This window comes from Crocodylus porosus, unplaced genomic scaffold, assembly GCF_001723895.1.
Source record: "Crocodylus porosus isolate Cpor-Errol unplaced genomic scaffold, CroPor_comp1, whole genome shotgun sequence".
In the NCBI taxonomy this organism is placed as follows: Eukaryota; Metazoa; Chordata; order Crocodylia; family Crocodylidae; genus Crocodylus; species Crocodylus porosus.
The window spans coordinates 69,020,191-69,029,796 of record NW_017728906.1 but is presented as its reverse complement, the minus strand read 5'-3'; the positions used below and the strand labels follow the sequence as shown (position 1 = coordinate 69,029,796).

At 42.1% G+C, this 9,606-nt stretch overlaps 1 protein-coding gene across 1 annotated transcript in view; it reads right to left on the bottom strand.

The window, feature by feature from the left end:
* Positions 1–9,600, bottom strand: part of ARHGAP6 (Rho GTPase activating protein 6) — a 284,210-nt gene extending 274,610 nt beyond the window's left edge. Inside the window, exon 1 of the mRNA XM_019529331.1 lies at positions 9,564–9,600. The gene's annotated coding sequence lies outside the window, so the exon portion shown is untranslated. The remainder of the gene's footprint in view (positions 1–9,563) is intronic.
* Between the last annotated feature and the right edge of the window lie 6 nt (positions 9,601–9,606).

Here is a 9,606-nt window from a genome sequence, read left to right as displayed (position 1 = left end):
TGTGGAGCCCAAAACTGGATGCAGTACTCCAGCTGCGGCCTCACCAAGGCCGAGTACAAGGGGAGAATGACGTCCTGGGATTTGCTCGAGAATTCCATTAGAACAGTTATGCAGGAGAAGAGATTTTTATTTCCATGGACTATACTAACCAATAAATAATAGTCCAATATACTTTTAGAAAAGCTGAAAAATAAAAAACAAAGGCACGCAAACAGTGAAGTTTAAGTGTTCAAGAGACAGCTATGCATTTCATACAAAATGGACTTGTTCCTCAAGGGGATTCCAGCAGACCTATTTTGGTTTAGATTTTATATAAATACGTTTTTTCAAGCACTGTGACCAGCAGAAATACATTGTTATGTTTTAAAACATTCCAGTAGGAGCAGCTTTTATAAGCAAATATTCTCCTGCAGCATCTGTGTCCCTGGTCATCATCTGAAAGTACAGTTCCATTTACCCAGCTGCAAAAACTGCAAAAATAAACAGCTATAACTTGAGCATGGCATCTGCAACCATCACAAATTACTGCAACTTTCAGAGCAGGGCGGAAACACAGAAACTTCTGGAATCTGTAGCTAGGATTACTAGACACAGGCCCTGTTGAGCCATAAGCAGACCGACAGCACTGTCTTGATGTCCAGAGAAAGAAACTGAAAGGCAGAGCACCAGACTCATCAACTCAGCAAGGCTGGCATGTAACTATTATTTTTAGACATAGCTGTATTATATCATCTTAGTACAGGGGTGTCAAACTCATCCCCGGCCTAGGGTCAAATGTAGACTGCAGGGGCTCCTCCAACGCTGGATCCATGAGGCTACCAGAAGCTGCAGGGGCCATATTCAGGCAGCAGTGCAGGTGGCAGCACAGACCTCTAGCTTAGTGGCAGCACTAACTCAGGGCTGTATTGCAGCATGAAACCAGATTTAGATGGAGAAGCAGGCCTTGGAGCACACAGCTGTGCAGAGGAAAGGGGCAGCTGCTGATGAACATATCCACTAGGGTCCAGGAACCCCAAATTCTGCAGCAGGCTATGCCCCCCCAGCTTCCAGTAGCCTGCCAGACTACCAGTGGACCACAGGGAATAGTTCTGCACGCTGTACGTTTCATGCCTGTGCCCTGGTATATGGACCTCTCCCAAGCATTAATAAATGAATCTGTACAACTACTGAGGCACAGAAAGGTGAAGCATTACACTCAAAGGGGAATACATAGCACAGTCTTGAACAGAAGCCAGACATCCCAGTTCCCAGTCCCAGGCTTTATCTACCAAAAGGCCAACCTTCCTCCAATAGCTGTGCAAGCTATTAACCGTGCAAGACCTGCAGGTTGCACAGACATTACAGACATTCAAAAAATCCAAGGCAGAATCGATCTAAGTTATGTTGCTTTCTGTAAGCAGCATAGTTTAGATTGGTAGCAAACAGAACAAGCGTTCACCCTTGTGCTGGGAGGAAGGAATCTTAGACCAAGTTCTGCCATTTTAAAACTAATCTACGTGTAGTGAACGTCTGTTCTGTTATGGGCATAGACCAGTTTCCAATCACTAATACAAGTAAAAGAGTAATGTCTGTACCTTGCCTTGTACAGCTGTGTGCTGCAAAGCTCGTTCATATAGCAACTATAAGAGGTACTAAAGTGAGCTGGTTACATCTCTTATTATTGTAGTGTAATGACCAGAGACTTGTATAGTAACATCAAAGTTAAATGTGCCTATGCCTATTTCATTTGTATATCCTCAAGATTAGGTATAAGAAGTTTTATTAAGCAGCACTTCTTAATAAAGTAGTTTACACTACTCCTTGATAGCAAGAATTATAAATCCTACCTCAGCAATTAATTATCCAATATATTCACAGGAGAAAGAAACCAAAGATTTAAAACACGCTAATACGCATTAAAGCGCACATGTACAGTAGATGCTCCTGTAGGTTGACCTTATTAAAACTGTCAAAAATGTCACAGGACAAATACGAAGAATTACACAGAAGTAAACTGACACAGGATCTGTAACATGTATATTCCCAGACCCATGAAAAGCCCTAGGCCCTGTATGATACATCAGATGCCTGATCCCAGCAGGCATGGCAAAAGTGGTATGGTAGTGCTTGGGAGGTAGAAGTGGGCAATGCCAGATGCCCAAGACCCAATCTGGCCCACAGACCAGCTCTGTGCCATTCATCTAGCATGCATGGTCAACAGGCCAAGCACCACAGCTATACACGATTACTGAGAAATACAGCATCCATATACTTGTGCATATGAAGTACCATACTGAACTGCACTTTCATTATCAAAAACTGTCTAAAAGAGATTTCAACACAAACATTTTCATTTCCTTTCAGTAACAGAAAATATTCCACCTCCTTTCCCTCTGGTTCCTCAGTCATTACAACTTTCTATGTTTGATGAAAGCAGTTAAGACTCTTCAAGAATCCATCCCACTCTTAGTTGGCCCTAGTGTTCACTGCTGAGTGACATAGAGGGCTAATTTCCTCAACGTGTGCGTGTTCTTTAAAGCTTAACAATAAAACAATATAACTACTTCCCAAATGCTTACAATTTGGTAATATGAATCACTGCTGTCATTAGAAATTTTGTTCAAGTGAAGAATGAAGGACAAGGCTTAATAATTACATTTCATAATTTATTCATTTTTTGAGAAGAAATACCACCACTAAAAACCACACACTTGAAGTTGCTGAAGCCCACTGAATAAAGTGTAAAACAGTCAGGCCTGGAAAAGTAGATATTATTAACCACTTCACTACTGCTGTTGTGCCAGTTAATTTGCTTGTCCACTGGAGCTGGAAATATTTCTCATGCGCCTTTCGTCAAGTTGTTGTGAATGTGAAAAACAGCTGGTTTTTTTGTGGGGGTTTTTTACTTTCAAACAATTAAAAAGGAAAAAAAACCCAAATCTTTCTAAAAAAAGTGGAAAGAAAAGTTCAAAATGATCATTCTATTAAGATAAATTGATCTTTGGACTTATGATAATTATTGAAATGATAGTCTTACAGGTTACCGATGTCTCCCAGTTATTGCAATCTGCAAGTGGCTGCAGCCTCAAAGATGTCAGATACTGCACTTCCAAACCAGAGGGACAAGTATCACTTTTTCAAAGTCAGTTTAAGGGCCTTGTCATACCTTACACTGTAAGCCAAACAAATGTTAATTGTCTTATTGTTGTTTGGTTTAGTGGAGCAGTCTCATGTGAGACTTAAAAAACCTTCTGCTTCTCCCTGACCTGCACAGCTGTGACTTGCCACTAGACACTTTGTGAGCAGGGGCAGAACTAGAAGCTAGAGAAGACACAAGCTGACTGTTTCTGTGGGAAGCCAAGTTGGGAAGCTTTCGGGACTGGCGGCTTGTCTATATTAGAAGCGCACTACTGAAAGCAGTTCTGCTAGCAGAGACCCACAGAGCACATCCCCTAGCAGTATGACTTCTGGCAGCTCCACTACAGCATTTGTGCAGGCAAAGTGCACAGTGCACCCTGAGAGACTGTGGCAGAAAGTGTTGGCACATCTATATGGTCTTTCTGGTGGCTTCCTTGTGGCAGCATGGCAGTCACCTTGCTCCTTGAGGGAGTAGAGTGAGCTTGTGAAAGGGGTGGCTGGGAGGAGCAGAGCCAGTCTGAGTGGTAGCAGGAGGCCACTCAGCTTGGAGGACTTCCGCTTGGGTGGAAAAGCTGTGGAGAGTGGCCACAAGGTAATCAAACAGAAGAAAAATTAGGTGAGTTAGAGATTAATCCTACCCTGGAGTGGCATAATGTTAAGCCAAATAACAAGTGCTTTAAACCAATTAAAAGGTTAACATGCAGCCATTCCAGGGAGTAAGAGCTCCAGAAGCCACCTAAAGTTACCATGTAGCAAGACCCTAAGAAATAAATTCACAAAAAGAATTTAAGTGCTTGGTTTCCCTAACCCACAGGTATCTGCTATCATAGTATGAATTAGCTTCCTTTTATTTCTAATCTCATAGTTAATTGTTACTTGAAAAAATAACAGACTAAAAAACTATCTTCTAGGATGCATTTTCTCTGTGTTTTGGAAAGTACTGTCACTTTCAGTTTCCTCCATATACTATTTCCTCAGTTTCCCTGGATCCTTCCATACAGTGATGAGACAAAAAAATTAAACCAATAAATAAACAAATAAATAACAGAAAGACTGTAAGTTTCACATCAGCAAGGAACCACAGATTGGCCCCCAAAAAAGGTCAATGTCTCTGACCACTGTTAAAAGGAAAAACTCTTTTCTCAAAAATTAAGCGAAGTCATATTGCCTGAATTAGGGTTGATGCAAAGTAAATATCAGGGATGGTAGGTGGAACAGATCTATATCCAGGCTAGAGACGCGAAAGGTTAAACAGTAAGTATATTTATACCATTAATGCATTACAGTTAATGTTTAGTACCAGACAGTCATGTGGGGAAGAGAAGTGCCACGTGCCCCAGGAAGGTTAGTCATAACGTGCATCTCTGCCTCTCTGTTCCTGCAGTGCACCGCTGACTTGGGAGGGAGGAAGGCAGTAAGGAGGAGGGGAGTGGGGACTAGTTGTAGCATGGGGCTCTGCCTCCACCTCCCTCTCCCTGCAGCACATGGGTGACTTAGGGGCGGGGACACAGCAGACCTTCCCACATGCACACAGGACAGTTTGGAGAGTACACATGCACACACACATGTAAGTGCTAGGTATGTGTCATCGGTTAACCACTGAACAGATATCATTAGTGAAGTTTAAACATGTAATTATTTAAATGATACTTACATCCCTGATCCAGGCCTTCTTTCCTCCCCCCTTCTCCCCCCCCCAGGAAAACCAGAATGGCCTCTCTCGCTCAGTAAATGGCCAGAGACCATAAGCGAGCCAAGAAGCTCCTTGTTTCTGTGGCTTCTGTGGTTCACACACCTTTGAACCTCAAATCTGCAGGGACATGTATGCTTTGTTGCTTAACACAGCTACCATGAAGGCTTGCCATTTTTTGTTTTATCCTCTTTTCCCTTTTGGTTGTTAAAGAAGAGGAATTTTCTGGTGAAGTCAGCTCCTCTCTCCACATTCTACACTTCTGGCAGATGTTTCAGGTCAAGGCTGACTTCAAAACCTCTCTCTCAGCCAATTAACCACTTCCTGCCCTGGCAAACTAAAAAGTACAGCTATGACACCATACCACAGACTTAAAAAAAGCAAAGAAAAAGGGGAGGGAAAGGGAAGGTGTGCCTAACACTATTTTTATATTGTTTCTTAACTGATTAGATTGCAAGTTGATAATGGCCCTTTCAAAATACAAAGGTAAAATGTTATAAAACTACTAATGAGCATTTAAATTAAAAAATATGAAGTTGTGGAATTTGTAAAAAGATACCATCAAGACTTAAAAAGTACACATAAATTCAGGAATAAAGAAGCTCTCTCATATCACAGACCCAAAAAGTGATCATCCCTCTTTCTTTTAACATAGTAAAACTGCCCTCAGACACCACAATACAAGAAAGATGCTAATGAATTAGAAGGAATTCAGCACATCAAGGGACATTTAATAGGGTACAGAGACTGGTTTAGGCAGAAAGGAATTATAGTGTACTGCTTGGCTAGGTGACAGGTTGTTGGGATGATACATGATAATGGTGTACAAGTATTCACATTATTACAAAGACACTACAAAGGGAAAGAGGTTATTTGGGATTGTTCAAATGACAAAACTAGGGGGAATACCAAGAAAAACTTAAAAAAGAAGAGTTGGACAGAGTGTCAGAAGAAAACTCCATCCTGATAAGAAATTTTCAATATTTTTAATTAGCTATGTTTAGAATCAGTTTCAAAATCAAAAGACATTCCAACTGGCTGAAAAGAATAAACTGTTAGCTTCTTGACATGATTTTAGTGACTCTATCACTTAATTCAAAGTGGGGCTGTGAAATGAAACATTTGGCAGTCCCACTTTCATTGAAGTCAATGGCAAAATGCACACTGACTTCGATGGGTGCGACTGATGGCCCAGTCATCTTAGAAGGTAGTCCAACTTGTCTTCCAAAGTTAGTTTCAGGTAAAAAGTCACTAAACCTCACTCTTTATGGATACTAGCAATGCTATGTTTCAAAATTTGCCATAAACACTTAAAAAAAAGTAATATTCTATATGTTAGTTCATTCCTTCCCCACACCCCTGCCCCAAAGGATCAGTTAATTCACCAGCCCTAATCAAAACCCCAAATAACATTGTTTACTTACTGTAATAATCTATTACTTGTGGTTAAAAACTGTAACAACATTTTTGTTACATAGACATCACAATCATCAAAAAAACTTATTTTAATTAAAGCCACATAATTATTGAAAACTATAAATATTAATAAATAAATTGCTTTCAAGTAATAAGTCACATTCAAGGCTTAGGCTCCAATCCAACAAAATATATGCTTTAACTTAAGCACGCACTTGAACTTTAAGCCAGCGAGTAGACTATTTCAAAGGAAATGATCACAGACTCAGAGTGATACGGACACACTTTTTTGCCTCAGGACCTAAATCTTGCATTAACTAGTATTTATCTATATTTTTATATTGATAATGCAGTTCAATTACATTTTAGGATTTTAAACAAGAAGCATTGCAAGGGTTTTGTTAACGCTCATCTAATATGCAAAGAAGCAAGTTTCAAGATCAGCAACAACTGCAGAACTGAACTTCGTATTAAGAGAGAATTAGCTTGAATTTGATATATTATCTGTTGCTGGCTGTCCACACAAAGGTGAATGGGTAGTCAGATAAGAGAAAAAATAATGTGGTTGAAGCTGGTAGTTTGATGGTAGACTAAATGTACATCATAAATAAATCATAAATCACAGGAAGTGATAAAAGTTTACAGAGCAAGTGTGACAACTTTTATGAGTCTATCATATGCCCAAATTCCAGTGGAGCAATTGCCCTACTAAAAGAACAGCCTCCTATTCATTCACTCACAGTTGCAAACAATGCAGTGAATTTATTAGCACTAGGCACATATACTATAAAGGGCTGGCTGCTTCTACATGCATATTTCAGATAATCAATACCAGCCTTTTAAGTCTTCTTTATTACAGTAGCCCAGTGTACTAACATCTGTGGTTGAGTGGGTATGAAAAGATCTTCAACACCTCAACCAGAGTATAAAGGTATGAAACAGCAAAAAGTTGCAAATACTCAAGATTTTAAAATGTGATGTTTCCAGGAAGTACAGCAAAGAAATAATAGTATGACAAGTGCTGAAATAAAGTGGAGGAAGAACACTGACACTTCAAGGTAGTGCCACAATGCACCTTATGACCAAACACCAGATTGAAAGATAAAAATAAACATCCTTTGTAGTCCTTGCAATTGAATTCCAGCACTGATATATGCTGTAGGTTTAATTCTGATCCACCACAACCATGCAATTTTATTAGTTTCAGTGGAACTTTTCCTGATTTAACATCAGCATACATGAGACACATCAAGCCTACTGGGTTTTTAATCATTCTAACATCATACGACTTTGGGAGTGGAGAGGGTTACTTTTTCTTTTGCCCAAGACAGACAAAATGCTCCTAATAAGGCTAGTAAAAAGAAAGTGGTTTCTCAGCAGCTGAGTTCTTGTGATCTAAATAATACAATGTGGTTTTATCACATAAAGTGCCTGAGAAGCTGCAAAGAAATCAGTTATTGAAAATATCTCCGGCACTGGTGATTCTGCTTGTTGTCCATTCAACCTGTTGAGAAATCTGTCTCTCTTCAATTTATTGGGGAATCTCCCTCTCTCTCATCCTCATCCCCATCCCTTTTTTAATGTATTTTTATGCAAGGACATCCGTGTTATAGGGATTGCCTTACAAAAAGAAGTTAACCTGTTAAAGTTTGTGCACCCTGTAATGCACCTCAGTTTATGCCACAGAAAGCAGTCAGCTTTCTTAAGCTAAAATTTAATATTCAAATCTTTAATCTTTAAATTCCCTTTTATTCATATCAGGAATCGTCCCATACCACTCCTTCCCCCAAGGAAAAAATGTGTTGTCCATCATGCAGCCTACTGCCCAAAGAAAATATTTTCAGCACTCTAGTCTAGGCAGGTGCTTATTTGGCACCTCGCATCATGGTTCCTAGTAAGGTGCAGTTCTCAGAACCAAATCCCAAGGTGATGTTTTCTGCTGGTTTCATTTCTAGAACCAAGGATCTCTTGGTTGGTCTGCTAAAAAGAGATGCCCCATGTAGCTGGGATACAGTTAGACGAGCTTCCAAAGCAAGACATTCTTCCTCAGGTCTCAGTCAAAAAGATCCCCTTGAGAAATCCTTCCTTCATGGATCATTTATGGACCCTCCTGGCTACATCACTCTCATGCTGCCTTGCTAGAGGTGACATTATTTTTTTTTGAAGGAAAATATTGTGTGCCTTGTTCAAATTAGCCAGATCAGTTCCGAATCCTCTGAATTATTTAAAAGCCTTATGTGGCCCTACTACCGGCAAGGATCCTCCACCCCACGCTTTTTAGTCTGGGGCTTCAGATACTTCCAAATCCTTTGGCAGGTGTCCTACGTGCATGCCCAAGCCTGGAGACTTGGGGTTTGGATGCCCCCAAGTTTTGCTTGCCCTCAGCTTTGCTAGAGGTAACGTTGGCAACAGCTCTAAGCTCTGCCTTTCCCTGTGCTTTATTCTTGGCAGGAAATACAAGTGCTGACAAACTCCAGTCCTATCATATATAGGCCTGGTTGGGGGATGGGGAATGGGGGTGGGACTAGACAGAGATGAAGCCTGGGGGGATACCAGGAGATCCTGGCCCCAGACTGCTACCAAATGGACCTTTTTCTTTTGCAGCCCATTCCCCTGACAAGGGATTGAAGCCTTCCCAGCCTCCCAGGCAAGTGACCTTCATTCTTCCCCCCTCCCCCCCCCAGTGGTTCCTGGACCCTAAGCCTCTTTCTGGGCTTCCAGCCTGCTGGGCCAAGGGGTCAGAGTGGGATGAAGGCGGAAGAGGGGCTGCAGACTGGCTTGCTGGGATGGTTCAGGCATTGCCCTGCTGCTTGCCTCCCCATCCCAACCTACTGGTGAACCCGGCCCCTGCACTGCCCTACCTGGGGGGGCATCCTGCCTGCAGACACAGACGCACAAATGCACAAGGACCCAGTGACACACACAGACAGAGACAGACACACACACACAAACCCACAAGGACATAGTGGCACACACACAGGGGCACACACCCATACACAAACACACAGGGACACAGGGACACGCACAAATATACAGGGACACACGCATACACAAACACACAGTGACATACACGCACAAATATACAGGCACACAGTGACACATACACAAACACACAGGGACACAGCAACACACACCCACACACGCAGGGAGACACACACACAGGGACACAGGGACACACACAGATGCAGAGGCACGCACAGAGAGGGGTACACAGACACACACACGCACAGAGGCACAGATACACAAGCACACAGAGGCAGACGCGCGCACACCCTCAGAGGGGCACACACAGGCGCGCAGACCCCGCGGGGCAGCGCCCCCCCCCCGCCCGCGCACTCACCGCGTAGCCCAGCGCCGGCTTGTGGCGCAGCCCCGGGTCGCCC